The sequence below is a fragment of the Marmota flaviventris genome, chromosome 11, assembly GCF_047511675.1.
Source record: "Marmota flaviventris isolate mMarFla1 chromosome 11, mMarFla1.hap1, whole genome shotgun sequence".
NCBI classification, from domain to species: domain Eukaryota; kingdom Metazoa; phylum Chordata; class Mammalia; order Rodentia; family Sciuridae; genus Marmota; species Marmota flaviventris.
In genome coordinates, this window is record NC_092508.1 from 39,843,226 (window position 1) to 39,860,788 (window position 17,563).

The following is a 17,563-nucleotide window of genomic DNA, read 5'->3' on the forward strand; positions in this document are numbered from 1 at the left end:
AAAGCAGTCATAAGAAAAGGCATTAGATATTAGATCTATCTGAAAATCTGTAATGGAGATTAGAAGAATGAAGCTTTGGTGTTAGAGAAACTTTCATAGATGAAATTTCTTCTCAGGAGGTTTATGGATTTGGATTGAGAGGTTTTCTTTTTCCTTAAACAATATCAGTAAATGTAGTTTTTCATGCTAAACATTATTTTCCAGTGTTTATGAACATGTATGGCCCTTCTATTGAATCTATCTGAATTGTAATTTCTCATGTAAAAACCATGATTTAAATCTACTATGTAACTTAAAAAAATTTACACTATTCTGATAGAATAACAATATTGCTTTCTATTCATAGAAATAAATATAAATAGGAAGTTATATTCAACATATATCATCTAAAATTATTTGATTAAATTAAGAAAGTAATTTACATGGTGCTACATATTGCTTCTTAGAAGTCTGAAATGTTTCACTAATCTAAATACAATTTGAATTGGAAATCTGTGTAAATATGAGAATTGTAAGGAATATATGAATATATTTCTAAATATTATACTGTAGTCTGCTGACTTGTCTATTTTCATACAAATACCTATTGCTTGTTTTCACTGATTTTTAAATATGCATTCTAATAATATAAATTTCCTTACCCCACAAACCTTAATATTCTTAACAATATTTTTAAATAGAAAAATTTGAAGTAATGGCAGATTCATATGGAGTTATAAGAAATTCCAGAGCTATTCCTTGCATATTAATTGTATGACTTTCTAAATTAGTAAAGCCTTTTATTAACTTTAGTTTTGAAGATTTTATATGTTGGATTTTGTCATCGAAATAGAAATTTTTTATATTGTCATTTACAGTGTTTGTGTTAATTTTCTAGAGTTTTTGCTTTTGCTAGTACTGTCAAGACAACATTAAATATTAATAATGATAGCATTCATCTCTGTATTTAACTGGAAAGATTTTAATATTATTTATTATAATACATATTATTTGTGGTAAAGTCTTTATTGGAACTTTCCTTTTTTTCTATTAATACTTCATCTACTATTTTTATTAGACATGACCATTGAATTTTTTAATATATTTTTATCTTCTAATATGAGCATATGTTTATTTTATTCACATGTAGAAATAATGGGCTTTCTTAGACCTACTTATAAGGGCATCTTATTGCATTCTTGGAATAAACCCTAGTTCATATATTTTCATTTTGCTATATATATTTCTGGATTCTACTTGCTAGTACCTTGCATGGCATGTTATATGTCTTACTAAAAAGCTTTTAGAGTGATGGGGGAAATATTTATAATTCTCTAAAACTAATACTAAAAACCTTGACCTAAACGGCTAACAACAACAACAAAGTTCTAAGTCAATAGTCAGAGCAATGTGCTTTTGCTTACAAACACTCCCACATATACTTAAATACACAAAAAAATTATAACATTCATAGACTTGTCAAAAAAATAAAATAAACTGTGTTCCATCACTGGTGTTAATGTAGAAAACAGCTAACACTTTCTCACCCTAGGAAAATTGAGTATAGCACTGCTATGAAAGAAAATAATCTGGCAGTTTCTATTAAAATAAAGATAAACATTTGTTTAGCAATTTCATTAACAGTGATCTATCATATAAGTCAAGAGCACCATATAAAGTGTATGAGAAGAACTTGATTAAAAGTGAAGGGAAGAATAATGTTGGAAATAAAGAGAATGCCTATTACAGGGAAATGGCTATAGTTAATATTTCCACAATGCATTCACACAATGGAATATTATGCCATTATGAAAAATAATGAATTTGTTGTCTACAAATTGGGGAGAGTTCCATGATGCATTTTGGAGTGAGAAAACTATGTGCTAAAAACTATAATTATTGTAAATTTGACAACAAACTTCATGTATAACCATCTGCTCATATTCATCTTATATCCTATACATCTTTTATAAAGTTTATGAAAAGTAATTTAAAATCTTTCTCTACTGTAAATATTGTATTCTTTCTAATGTCCCAAAGATAATGTTTTCATGTGAATGCAAAATTCAGCTTTTGTATTTGAGAATACAATGTAACTTTTAATAGGTGTGGTATTGTGAATGTATATGCAAATGATGTTAAAAAACAACCATGAATCAGCATGGTGGCATGTGTTTGTAATCCCAGTGGCTTGGGAGGCAGTCAGCAGGATTGCAAGTTTAAAGCCAGCCTCAGCAGCGGTGAGGCGCTTAGCAACTCAGTGATACCCTTCTCTAAATAAAAATACAAAGTAGGGCTGGGGATGTGATTCGGTGGTTGAGTGCCCCCAAGTTCAATTCCTGGTGACAGTAAATAAATAAACAACCATGAAATAAGTCTGTCATAGAAAGATAATACTTCATTATTACATTTATGAGTAGAAAATACTCAAATTCATGGAGATAAAAAAGCAGAATAATGGGTTCCAGGGCTTGAGAAGGTGGGTAAAACGAGAGTTACTAATGAAAGAGCTTAAGTTTCAGTTAAGCAAAATGAGAAAATTCTGGAGATCTGCTATACAACATTGTACCTATAGTAGACAATGTATTGTACGCTTAAAACTACAAATGTGTAGATCTCACCTCAAGTATTTTGATCACAATGATTTAAAAAACCTCATAAAATACAAAAGAAAACAGTAGTAAAGACAACAAATCAAAACCTAGAGGGCCATGGCCTAATTCAAATAATATGAATTGGATGGTAAAACTAAAAAAAAAAAAAAATTACTAGTTGATACTTCCATTTCCCTAGATTCAAATATGAACAACATTAGTAACATTAATACTATAAGATAGAATTTAAATTATGTGATTCAACATTGAAACATGAGTTTAATTTTGACTAGATCATTCCATAAAAATGCAAAGTATACGTATGCATGTCAATATGTATGCAAAATGGAAGATGAAGTCAGCACAAGTGATACTGTAAAACGTGCCTCTTAAAATGGCTTATTATAATAAATGGCATTCTAACAGTGAAAGGTGAGCTGACAAAGTCTCTCCTCTAATCCTATTTCTATCACAGCTGGAGGTACAGGGCTTCCTTGTTCTTGCAAAGGAATTACTGGGGCATGCTGAGTGCCTACAACAAAAGTTAAAGACGAATTAGCTTCCCTTCTTAAATATTAACGACTAAATAACTACATAAAGAAACTTAGTAATGTATAGTACAATTAGGGAAGTTAGAGATTCTAAGAGCTCAAGATTTCTTTGGGTGTTTATTCAGATGCTACCTGTGTATGATAACAGTTCCCATGAGATCAGTGTTTCAACTGATAGCAAACTTCTGTTTGAAAGTGAAATATTTATGCTAGCTCTTAAAATCTCAATGATCTAACATAATTGATATCTTCTCAGTAAATTGCATATCTTTTTTGTGGCGGTGGGGTGTCCTGGGGATTGAACTCAGGGACATGCTACCACTGAGACACATCCCCAGTTCTATTTTGTATTTTATTTAGAGACAGGATCTCACTGAGTGGCTTAGTGCCTCGATTTTGCTGAGGTTGGCTTTGAACTCTCCTGTTTCAGTCTCCCAAACCGCTGGAATTACAGGCACGTGTGGTAAATTGCAAACCTCGATGTAGTAGAGATGAAGCTTTCTTTCTCTCCTTCTTTGCTTTCTCTCTCTTTTTCCAGTAGTGCTCATAGATTAAAAACTGAGAGGTTGTTATTTCCTATAAGATAATAACTATAATAGTTCATACTATGCTTATGGAAACATTAAACCTTATGAAAAGCGACATTTTTGTGGGGGGGAGGACAGAGGTAGATTTATGTAATATATAAATATTTAAAGATGTATAAAATATTTGTTCAGTTCATATCAAATAGTATTCTACTATCATGAAGACCAGCTCAAAATGTTTTCTGTCAATGGTTCCTGAAAAGATCACTGGCTGGGGAGGGGGAACCGGTTGGGTATATTATGAAAGGCATAGAAAGGAAACTACAGAGAGAATAATCTCTTTCTGATTCAGCCATCCATTTCTTCAACAAATGTTTATTGAATGTCAGGAATTCGTCCAGGTACTGTAGATTCAGCAGTGATCAAAGAGTTTACTTTCTGGGTGAGATCTACCCAGGAAAAGAATGAAAACCACCGTTGGAAATTATCTCTAATGTGCTTCCATAAAGAATATTACCCCATGGGAAATAAAAACTTTCCAATAAAATAATGCAAAACTGAGGTTTCATTGTGTGATACCTTAAATATCTAATATCAGAGAGGAAACGGTAATAGAATTGAGGAGGGAAATTGTACCTAGAGACGCAGTTTAATATAACATCCCACAGATTGTTGGAAGCCACTCCTGTTTTTGTAAACCTAAAGGACCTCTGGCAATGTGAATTATTTAAATATACAAAGGTTGATTGTGTTCTTGTCTTTCTGTTTCTGCAAACAAATGAACATAAAATAGCCAATAGGAAAAGGCTTATACATATGTTTTTACTGTAAATAATGTATTAGAGTTGAAAGTGCTTATGAAGAAACAATCAAAGCAAACAGATTTTAATTTATAACAGGCTGAGGAATAAACAACTCCTCTCAAGATTGTGGATTAAAGCATTATACCAATGAAAGACAGAGATAGTTCAAGGATTGTCAGTGCATTAAAAATCAAATTATGTAGCCAGAGCATTAGTTTTGTATTGAAATATTGCTTTTCTAATATTTTCTAAATAACTACTTAGCAAGAATAAATAAATTAGATATTTATTTGCTGGATTATTTTGTATTTACTTGGATCATAAAAAAATGGAGATATCTCAAACAGTCCTACTCTCTCCCTCCCTTTTTAGGATTCTGTGCACATATTTGATTGATTTTTACATTTCATTTGGTCCAGTTGTGAACTGCCTGCTATGGACTCAACCTGCAAGATTCCAATCTCTGATACGTGAGCAAACATATAGTAATAAAGAACAGAAAGTTTTACAAGTGATAAAAGGTGATTTTTAATAGTTGACTGACCAAAGAGTAAACAAGATGGGCAAAGTGTTGGAGACTTTTGTGGATACAGGGCATACAGATTTGAATTCTGAAAGTTTCCATGTTTGTATGAAAATACAGCAGTGTGAAATATAAGTGAGCAACATTAAGAAGGTTGGGGTTGAGGTGATATGTACTGGGAACAATGAGATCAGCCTAGTAAGATGAGTTAGATTAGAGTGATGGCCCCTCTGTAGAAAGGAGAGGGAGTAAAATGGTGATGAATTCATGTTTCTTAGCGAACAACACAATAAGGAAGGTCAATTTACTTTTTATGGTTTTTATTGGTACACTATAATTATGCATAAATTGTGACACTTTCATACATGCACACAATCAACCAATATACATGACCAACCTCACTCCCTAGTATCTCCCTTTTCCCTGCTGGTCTCCCTTCTATTATTATTTTTTAATTATTGAATTATATATGAACTTCAGATTCACTGTAGCACATTTGATATGGATGTAGTATAATTTGGTCAATTTTGTTTCGCAGTACTTCTCCATGTCCTCGACTCATCCCTCCCTCTCGATCCCCTTATTTTACTCTATCGATCTCCCTTATGCTTTTTGTGAGATCCCCTTTTTGTTCCTTTTTTCCTCTCTATCTTCCAAAGGAGTGAAAACATCTGACCCTTGACTTCTCAGTCAGCTTTAATTCACTCAGAATTATAAAAACAATTGGGGCTTATTGAAGAACAAGCAGAAGATGAAAAAATGTTTTAAAAATGCAAATAATCTCATGATCCAAATATTTTGTTGTGCTCTATTGTAGCAACATGCTATCTCAATTTTTCTCTATTAAAAAAAGATGAAAAAAGGATGTAATATTTCAAAACAATTCCTTGATACAGAGTGAGTGAAAAATAAAACCAATAAAATCATATTCCTTTCTCATCAGTTTGATGCTGATTCCTATACAACATTGGTAAGCTTTGATGATTCACAAATATTTGTAGTTTTCTCTGACTTCTACATCTAGACAACCACTTCATATGCCGTAGTTGCTCAGTAAATGTGAGGTGGCTGGATCTTCTGTTGCATTATTGGTAGAGCAATTGTGGGTGGCTTTTATAGGCCTTGGGTTCATTACCAATTGATGTAGCTACAGAGTGTATGATACAGATCACTGGGTACACAATACTGTTGTGAAAATGGCTCTTCTGAAATTTTTTTATGGTCTCCTTTTCTGATTTTTTTCTGTATATGTATTCATGTAACCCCTGTAAATTTCCCATCACTCATCTAAAAATCAGAAGAACACCTCTCTGGAGATTGTCCATTTGTATACATAAACATCTGTGTTGCTTAAAACTATTTCTTTCAGTTAATGCAACATTGAACGATGCAGGTTCCTGGAGTGAAATAAAATGGCTCTCTTCAGATTGACAGAGATACCCTGTAGCCCTCTGCTTATTTAAATAGAGTGTTCTTCAGTGAAGGTTGCTCCATCAACAATTAGTGTCTTCTTCATAACTCCTAAATTATTCATTAATGCAAATCCAAAATCTAATCACTTTATTCTCCAGCGAAATTGAAAGAAAGAAAATTAATGCTATTTATTTCTTTAAAATGCACTCCAGCCCTTTTGGTCTTAATGTGTTTGAATAATAATACACATAATTTTGATATGCAAGGTTTCTGTAGCAATTTAATTTTTTCAGTAACAAAAGAAAAATGAAGACAGGATTTTACTGGTTTCTTTTAGTTCTCAGAGTCTTAACTGATAAAACTATATGTCCTGGATATATGAATTTCTCTTTGCTGGCAGCAAAAATTCTGCTAATATTTTCCTATCTGTTCCAGACTTGTACATTGAACAGTTTATAGCATATTCTTACACTGTATCTCCTTTCCTTTCCTGTCATAATCAGAGATTCATAAACAGAATAAAGAGAAGGCAGGTCTCCACTGGTTAGCTGTGGAACAGGACTGTCATTTTTAGGACACCTTTTCCAAGTTACTTGCTAGCTAATCCAATTTCCTTGTGCTTCTGGCTCCCTTCCATGAGGAAGAAAAATAAATACTGATAATGATTTTCATTATTGAAAGCAAATGTCTCTTCCAAGGGACTCACAGGAAGACATTTCTTTAAGTTGAGTAGCATCTAGGCTGTCTGACACATTGATGTGATATTTTCATTATTGTCATGGTGTGTGTGTGTGTGTGTGTGTGTGTGTGTGTGTGTGTTTGTTTGTGTGTTTAAATCCTATAAAAACTCTGACTACTTAGGTAACTGACCATATTCTCCTTGATGTTTCTGATCTGAAGCTCAAAAACAAATTGGCAGCGTTTCTCTACTAACTATATACAGGTTTGTGATAGTTACTGTCATTATTCTTTTTAAACATCTTTTTTTTTTCCTGCTGTCTTTCTCCTTTTGTTTCTCTTTAACAATGATGCCACTTAGCTTATGTTTTTTGTATAGTACTTTTTTCTGTAAACCATGTTGAAAGTTTTCGTGGAAAATGTGAAGAATAAATGCATACATACAGACAGAAATTGAAACTGTTACATATACTGCGTACCTCTGCTATACTGGAAAATTACAGCTATCAGAGAAGCCTGTAAATTCTAACTTTCAGTAGGAGAAAATGGTAGGCTGAGAGTAAGATAAAACATGACCCTCTATTCTCACACATTGGGAATATGTACTTTTCAGATGTGGAAGAGAAAATTTCATCCAAAGGTTAAACAACATAGATAATGAATAACATGACAACTTGATGTTTTATCATTTGTGTAAGGCCAAAACAGGGGAAGCATTTATATTTTAAGCATGTAAATAACAGATAATAGTGTGATTGTGACTATCATGTTATTCTGGGTCATGTGATTCAGCTTAATCAATCAGAATTACAGTTCAGCCCCAGTCAGAACCATTGAAAAGCAATCAGAATGAGATACAGACCTGGCTGTGGACTTTTCAGTAAGATGAGTAATAAATACCTTATTTGGAGGTCAAGCAGTAAACATTTATTGAATCTCTATTTTTTTTTTTTACAAGAAAATGTGCTAAATCAAATCCACTGTATGTACCACCCTTGGTGGATCAGACAACATGACTGAGGGAGGACGATCCAAAAAACTGACTGGAGGCAGAGCTAATATTGCAGGGTTATTTTGGCAAAACAAAATTAAAATCAGATAAAATTATGCAGCTTTTGGGGACCATGCATGTGTCCAAGCAGGTTGTAGATTACACAATCCTTTGAAGGCAGTTCATAAAATCTACAAAATGAGGATGCTCTGAGATTTGTGAATTTTATGACCTGTATAAAAGTTGGGTCCAAATGACTGATTAGACCTCAGATGAAATTATTCAAATATTTGGTTCCACATTTCATGTAAAAATATAAGTTTAGGCAACGTAGTGGGGAAAATCGGTTAGGTTATATGAAATTGGTAGTTTTACCGCATTTTAATAAAGATGCCCACATTCTTATGAAAAAGTCTTTTGAGCTATACATATCCAATTTGAAAAATGGAGATTTACTTTCAACCTTTTCCTTATAGAAATAGTGTTAAATTTTCTTTTAGATTTGACAAAGAAATTTTTATAGTGAATTATAGTTAAAAATAGGTTTGTGTTAAAACAACGTTATTGACCAATTCAGGGTCTGAAAAATACATTAAGCTTTTAATTGCATGGCATTTGTTAGTAAAGGGTTGTAGCATAATTGTTAGTGAGCTTTCAGAAGTGTTTCTTAGAGATAATGTTTGAATAATCTATTGCCTGAATTTGAATAATTTATGCATGAACCAGTGTAGAGTTATAATTGCAATTACAATGTTCAGTTCAGTAGCAACGAGTTGCATTTGAAGTTGGATGCCCATCACACTGTATAGCTTAGACTCTGCTATTTTTCATTTCATTTTTAACAAAGAATTCTGAGTAAAGGGAGATGGCTCAGAGCTTGACAAAAGTTCCCAAGTGAAGTTTTAAAGAGTTTCTTTCTAAAGATTTTTATTTCATTTTATTATTTTTTTTATATTCAAAGTCTGAAATCCAATCTTGCATGCTTCTGTGCCATAGAGATAAAGCAAGGGGCTGAAAGTGCCCCTGGTTGGATAGAAAGGACTTTCTACTGAAGAAGCAGCTGCTCTCATCAATAATTTCCTGAAGCAATAGTCCTGGAGTGTAAACAATATTTTACACGGATGACAGTGGAACAGAATATGTTATTGCTGAAATTTGTGGACTTCACTGTGGAAAATGGATTAACCCTGTGTAACACAGATTCAATACATTATAGTTTCTGAGTTAAATGAAAGGGTTAAGATTTTTTATATGAAGGGAGTTTCTGACTCAGAGACAATACAATAAGTTTCATTTCACAATCACACATTGAATTTTATAGTGGACAGCATTTTCTAAGCCAGTAATACCATTAAGTTTAGAGTGTTTTGCCAAACAATTAAAATTAATTGTATCGTTACAATTTTTGCTTTCTTGAAAAATTTCAAAATTTTGTTGAAGTGTCGACGGTTTTAGAGAGCTGTTTTTTCTTTTAAAAAAGATGTCAATGATCATACATTTATTTTTACATCTTTGCAACAAGCAAACATTTATACAAGCTTTACCTAACATGATCAAAATTAAAGAACTTTAATAACAGTGTCACTAGACATCAAGTACTTCCATGGAAATCGTTTATTACTAGAAACTTTGAGATTTATTTTCATTTGTTATATCCAATTCCTCCAGATTTCCTTCCCCCCAATTTTGCCTGCTTTCGATATAGTGTAAGAATATTCCTTAATGATTCACATTAAAAGTATTCTGAAATTGCATATTGGTTAAGGGACTGAGAAACGTGAAATGAATTGTAAAGACAGAACTGTATAATTCTTCCATCATAGATGTCCATCATGGAAGTCAACATATGTTGATTTACAGATAGAGGACATAGAACTTTGAAAGGAGCCTAGAGCTCCTTTAAGTAGTTCTCTTTCCTATTTCTAGGCAAAATATAAAGTACAGAAATATTGCAGGGTTATTTTGGCAAAACAAAATTAAAATCAGATAAAATTATGCAGCCTTTTAAAAGGACTTCTTCATAAGCCTTATGCTTAGCAATACTAATTTATTTCTGCTATAATTTAGATAAATTCCCATTTGCCAGTTTCTAATTTTCTAAATTTAGTTTTGAGATCATTGTAAGAATATTAAAGATGTGCTAATTAAGTATAAACCATCCCTCATTTGGATTATTGAGAAATTTAGAAATCAAGGGTATAACTGATTTATTTTATTTCAAATCTGGTTGAATTAAAATAAATTTCTATTTTTTAGGCACCTTCCAAAGAAGTTGAGTATTTCTACTAATTTGTACTTCTTTTTTCGAATGTGAATTAAAAATGGGACAGATTTGGTTATCACAGTTATATCTTAGTAAGCAAGCTTTGGAACTTGTGTGTAATTTGTAGCATATATAATTATTACTCTTTAATAAAAGTCTGCAGAGTAAAATCCAAATTTAATTGATGAAATTTGTTTTTAACATTCTCTTGTTTAAAATGATCAACAGTTTAATCTATTTTGAGTATAGAAATATACTGTTGGGTAGTAACATATGGCACAGGGTGGATAGCCTAAAGAAATAATTTTGACCACTCCAATATAATAATGGAGTAAAAATTGTGTGACTTATTTTATGCAATTAGGAGAAAACATGCTTTTTACACTTATTATAGAGTGTGTTGGATAGGAGCATGATCCCTGCAATCTGATTGCTTGTGCCTTCATGTCTGTACTGTCACTTAGAAGGTTCTGTGGCTTTGGTCAGGTCACTTGGGAAAATCTTAGTTTTCTTATTAGTAAGAAGTAATTACCTTTAAGAATTAAAATTATTCATCAAATGTAAAAATACTTAGATCAGTGCCTGGCACATAGCATGTATAGTATTTACTATTATTTATGGTTTTTATGTTGTTCATCTAAGATCAATGCTATCTACTTATCTATTCTTTAAAATTGTACCTTCTTGGAACACTATATGAAACAGCAATTTTGATAAAAATTCATAATATTTTTTTTTTCATAAAAATCAGCTGATGACCAAAGAGGCCAAAAGGAAAGAAAACATTTTCTATCATCAATCACTTTATATATTCCACATATTATTTTATTTTCATTTACTCATTAGCTGTGTATTGAGTACCTACAATTATATAGTATATATAAGTATATATTTAACAGGTTATATACATTATATACTCATGAACGTATATACATAATTATATGAATATATATTTAATATAATATTTTGCACATGTTAAATATATAATACGTGAAATATGTTTTATAATTAAAATTGTATATATAATTTAAATTCTCCCTAAAGGTTTGGAAATTTGTCATAGTCTCCTTTTGTTATAATAGAAGAAAGAAAGGCATGGAGAGAGTTGGGTGAAGTAGTTATGTGACAATCCTGGCATTTGAAGCTAGATTTCTCTGCTCTAAAGGACATATTTTTCTTCAACATGCCATATTGCTCTCTCAGATAGCAGATTTAGACCAGTGATGCACCTTAGAGCTAAGGATTACTGAGTATGGCAAGACCAACATGCCAAAAACCTAGTCATATTTTTATTGAGTGATTTAAATTTTAATGTAAAACAACTATGAGCTCAATAAATAACAAGTGACATTATTTTCCTATTAGTGGTTTTGGTGAAGTTATAATGTTCTGAGTCATTTAGTAGCTATGCTACCTTTTAAATTCAAATAATGTTTAATATAAAGATGAACGCATTAAATCACATAGAGATGCTTGATGAAGAGGAACTGGGCCATTCTATCAATCACTTTATATATTCCACATATTAACTTATTAATATGTGGAATATACAAAATATGTGTTACTGAGGGATAGTTTATTAATGTGACGTGCTTGAAATTCTGTGAGTTAAGATAAATAAAAATTTCACCTAAATCATTTCTAAAATAGGATACCATCTTTATTTTTTTCTAACCTCACTTTATTGGTGAGTTGATAGTCATAGGATGATGTTCTAAGCATATTTTTTTAACATCTCTCAAGTAATTTTTTTTTTTTCCTGAGATGATCAAATTGCATTTCTGCAGGGACTTGAAAGAACACACAACTTTCTGAGTCTGTCTTTTTGTATTTCATCCAAGATTATGTTCCATTAAGCTTTTCTGTTATATGTACTTTAAAATCCCTTATGAAATGCTATAAAATTTAACCAACAAATTACTTGATTAAATAATGTTATTTTAAATGACACTTTATGTTGTTATGTTTCATTTTTCTAACAAATAAAACAATATTCGTTGTGATTTTAAAATGAATTGCTGTGATGCTGGATATGGTGGTGCATGCCTGTAATCCCAGCAACTAGGGAGGCTAAAGCAGAAAGATCACAAGTTCCAGGCCAGACTCAGCAAGTTACTGAGACTCTTGCAAAATAAAACAAACAAACAAAAAGGGTTGGGGATATAACTCAGTGTTAAAGCACCCCTTGGTTCAATCTCCAGTATAAATAAATGAATAAATAAAATGAATTTGCTCTGCATTGTGGACTGTTATTTCTGAAGGACATAATAGGTTTGCATAAGTTTATGCCTTATATCTCAGAAGAAACTTTATATCTGTGTATCTTCTAATAGGATGGTTGTCAATTGCTATTACCACAGAGTAGAGGAAGTTTACATAATGATTGAAAAAAAAACATGGAATTTGGGGTCAATTACTTTCTAACTCCATGACTTTGGTCAAGTGATTTTTTTTACTTTTCTAAAGCTTTAGTTTATATACTTGCAAAATGAGGCTGCTAAAGGTTTGGAATGTCTAATCATTAGCTGCTATTGCTAAAGTTATGCTGAATATTTCCTATTTTATGTCAAAAAGAGAGAGACAGTGAATTTATAACTTTCAATTCCAAATGCTTATATTATTGACCGCATAAGCTATGAAAGAATAGTAAAATGATTTCAACATAATACCTTCTATGTAAAGTCTTATAAAAAACTTAAGAAGTTTCTTTAGAATCTTATATAATAGTTACATAGTTCTTTTCACACAAGGGTACAAAATTGTACATCCACAGAATTATTAGGGTCTCAATGGAGAACATTTAAAAGATTTTAGCAACAGGTGCAAAACAGCTGCAGTTCTATTTCAATAATGACAATGGATGGATTTATTCTCTGTGGGCTTTCTCTCATTCATTTTGAGCTGACACTAACATTTAGGACACAAAGGAAATTAAATACATGAAAAATAACATTTTTTGTGGATGTTAAAAACATCAGCATTGATTTTTTTAAAGTGTTAGAAATATGCAATAATAATTAACTACCAAAATATAATTTATTTCTTAAGATCAGTTTGGATGACAATATCAGTATTGACATAAATATGTACAAAAATTTAAAATTAATTCTGTTAATGAGAAATATGGCTTGGTAAAAGAATTTGACTTAGACACTATTTTAGGCTTCTTAAGTAACAGAGGTTCCCAAAGGATAAGTAATTTCCATATTGATACTATTGACAACCAACCATAGTCTGATTTTTAAAAAATTGTTTCCTGGTTCTAAAACATGCTCTCAGATACATTCATTTTGGGAGAATAAAGATAATTGGTGTCAATTGCAAAAGTACTTCTGAAGTATGGACTATATACTGGGGAGTGGAGGAGGTGGAAAAGAAGTCAAACAGAAGAGCTCCCTAAAGAACTTTCAATATAATTAATACCATGAAATGGCTCAGATAACTTCTAGATGGCAAATCTTGTGAACTTGAAACAGATATTGGACTGAATAATAACATGGAATCTGGAAAAACATTCAGTTTGGGAGAATAAAGATAATTTTAGTTTTTGAAACATTCATTTCAGATAATGGTGGGGTACCCAAGAGGGATTTTAGTGTGCAGTGGCTGTTATATTTGCTTTTATTCTGCTGGTCAATTCATGCAGTGATTCAGTATTTCCTCTAATACATTATACATTTCTAATATCTTCAAGTGATTCTTCCTTAAAATTGTGTGCCCATGCTTCATGTTTATAAGATACCATTTTCTCTTGGCAGACAATAATTCCTGCCTTAAGTTTTTGTTTTTGTTTTGTTGTTTGATTCCTTTGGTCTAGTTTTTCTGTGTATTGTCCTTATGTCATATTAATTAACATCTCAGCTGTCTCAGATTTTGTGGAAGCAACATCCCCTCATTTTGCCTGAGAATTTTATTGTCACTGAGAAACAAGTCGTGTGGCCTGGGCCTGGGGTCTTTGCCCTGGTTTGGGGGAGTGAGTGTAATATGTCTATAGGCTTCTACTATTTACCTTAGTTTGATATATTTTCATTCATATATATATATAAATTTTATTTTAAGCAGTGCTGGGGATCCAACCCTAGGACTTGTTTTCCTACATTTAATGTAATTCACTTATTATTTCAAGTGTTATTATTCTTGTCTATTGCCATTAATATGTCATTTATGTCTGCCTATCTGTCCATTGTCTACCTACCTACCTACCTACTTCTCTATGTTGCATTTATCCTGACACCTTTGAGTGGTACCAGTGGAAAAGATGACCGATTTCAATCAGTCAATATGTCATAATTTACCAATGTAATACTGAACTTTGATCACAATTAAAAATAGAGAACTATTTTAAAGATAAATTGAGTCATTGATGAGAAAAACACTTTGTCGGTGTTGTAAAGTCAATCGTAGTTTAAATTTACTTCTGAAAAATTCCTTTATTGGGAGTTGCATAATACTAGGGCATGTATTTTTATCTAGAAATTCAAGTTTGATTTTTGATAAATAAAAGTTAGCTTTCCTAACTTAACAGTTTTAACCTGTACTGACAAAACACAGAATCTTGTTTTATAGGTAATATACTTTCTAAGTAACTTTTAAATTGAAAAAAAATCGAATGATTTATTTTCGTTGCCTAATTTAGAAGCCAAAGAGGATCAAGCTATTAGTATTAGAAAAAATGGCAACACAAGATTGTGAGATACATAGTATATAATTCATTTTATTTAATAAATATCTGTTAATAAAAACAAATATGTGACAATTATTGAAACTCTGTCAGGGTCTTGCAGGGGAACAAAGATACATCAAAACATTATCTTAGCTTTGTGTAGAAAAAGTATGTACACAATAAGCTGATATACTTGTTATCTGTGATTTTGAGTATTGTCTAATCATAATTCACATCTCTTAGATTGAAATGTCTAATTCCAAATCATGATAAAACATTTAGAAAGATGCCTTTGTATGCTCTAAGATTCTTTCTAAATTTAGATGCAACATCTTTTAAAATTAGCGGAAATATTACCATGTAATTTATTTAGTATTATGAGCTTCTTAAGACTTGAGACAAATGACACTTTAAAAATTATACATATATGCCTGGGGCTTCAGATCCTAAAATCTAATAAAAAATTGGTGTTAAATAATTTAAAATCAAAAATAATCCACAGATTAATTAGAGACTCAAGCTAATTATTCTGTACATTTTATTGCTCTTGGCAGACAAACTACTACCAAGGAAGCCTGTTACAGCTGAAGAGCAATTGTGGACCCTAATGATCTGGCTCTTTTTGATGGAGACTGTCATATTTATTGGTAATAGTGCTTCTGCTATGTTTGTTAGTGAAGCTCTGATGCTTCAGAGCCAGCTACTCAGTTTTGGCAAAAAATATGATTTTTACCTCCCTCTTTATGGAAACAACAAAGACTTTCAAGAAATGAAAGAAAATAATAGGCTAATTTAGATGCTTAAAATATTTAATTTGGTGCATCTGTTTGATATAATTGAGACTAATGAAAATAAGCACTACTTTAACAGAATTATTAATTTAAAAAAAGAACATTTTTTCGAGGAAGAAATTTAGGAAATGATAGACAATCTTTAATTAAAGACAAATTTTTTAAAGATTAAATTTGAGGCAGAATTAGATGAAAAGTCAGTGATCATAGTAGTTTGAGCTTAGTTATGAATGCTGATGGGAATTACAGTTAGTTGAGATTGAGTCTTTCTCTCTCAACTAACTGCAGGCAACTCAAAGGGAGCTCAAGCCAAGGAATCTGATAGTAGAACAATGGTAGACAGGAGAAAAAAGGGAGGCGGGCTCTTGTTTTTTCTATCTGAATGACTTATGTCTCTTTGCCTATCTGGTAAACTCCTAAGGCTCAGCTCAAATCGGTGCCATTTTCTATTTTGACTCTCCATGCAGCAGAAATAACTATTTTATCCTCTGCATTTCCATTGCTTTTGGAATGAGCTGTATTTCTGAATGTGTTGGAACTTTTTAAAGCTATTATTTTATTTAGCCATCTCTCCCTTGAAATCATAGGAAAGATATTTATCTCTGCATTTTCAGTTTAAAAAAAAATGTCTGATACATAATAGTTAAAGAAAAACATGTTTGTTGTTTCTTAAGGAAAGGTGGTGAGTAGAGTTTGAAAATTCGAAGTGGTACCTTGGATGCTTGAAATTTTAGAGGGATATTTCACTGGATTTACTATTGTTAAACAAGTAATAGTGTTTAGTGATCATAAATGGATAATAAAGGGAGATGCCTGGTGTCTTTGCTAAAAATATATTCTTTAATAGTATGATATATCAGAAATTGAAGTGGTTTTAATAGCAATAAAAAGATTGAATTAGGTAACTTACCTTTTATCAGAATTAGCTTTTGTTAATGCATGACTCTTGAACTGAATGTTACCATAATATTGTCTGAGATGGACAATTATAACATTTTATTCTAAGGGTCTGAGTCTACCCCAAAAATCATTCCACAGAGATGAGTACAGAACACAAGCATATTGGGGTGGGGCTGTGGCTCATGGGTAGCTTACTTGCCTTGCATGTGTGAGGCATTGGGTTCGATTCTCAGCATCGCATATAAGTAAATAAAATAAAGGTCAATCAGCAACTAAAAAAAAAATTAGGGAAAAAAAAAGAACACAAGCATATTGAGAAGATACTCCAAATGAGAGACTATGACTGAGCATGTTAGTTCTGCTTTCTCTATATGCTCACTATTTAGATAAGAAAAAAATTCCTTGAAAAATATAATGGTTCAGAGGCTATACTTTCCTAAGAATTGAGGATTTTCATTGTTTCAATGGAAACTCTCATAGAAAGCACTTAAGATTCTATGGGTTAGAATCAGAATATGGAAAGGCAAAATTATATTTTATTTAATACTGAAACAGGTGGCAGAATAGTACAAAATTAGGTGTGTTAAATTGAGTTAAAATTGGCATAAACTTATTTCATACTTAGGTGATAAAGTTTGATCCAAAGCAGTCTCTGTTCATGATAAGCTATAAACCAGACTGATTTATAAACCTGTAACCTAACTTAAGAGTATAACTAGGTAATAGACCAACTGAGGCTTAGCTAACCATTGTATCTGCACCTTCCATCAATCAGAGGCTAAAAGTTGCCAGAAACTGACTATTTAAGGCAATTGCCAACTGCAGCCAATCAGGTTGTTTTTTCATGTCCCTTTTTTCCCCCCTCTCTGGCTATAAATATAACCTGC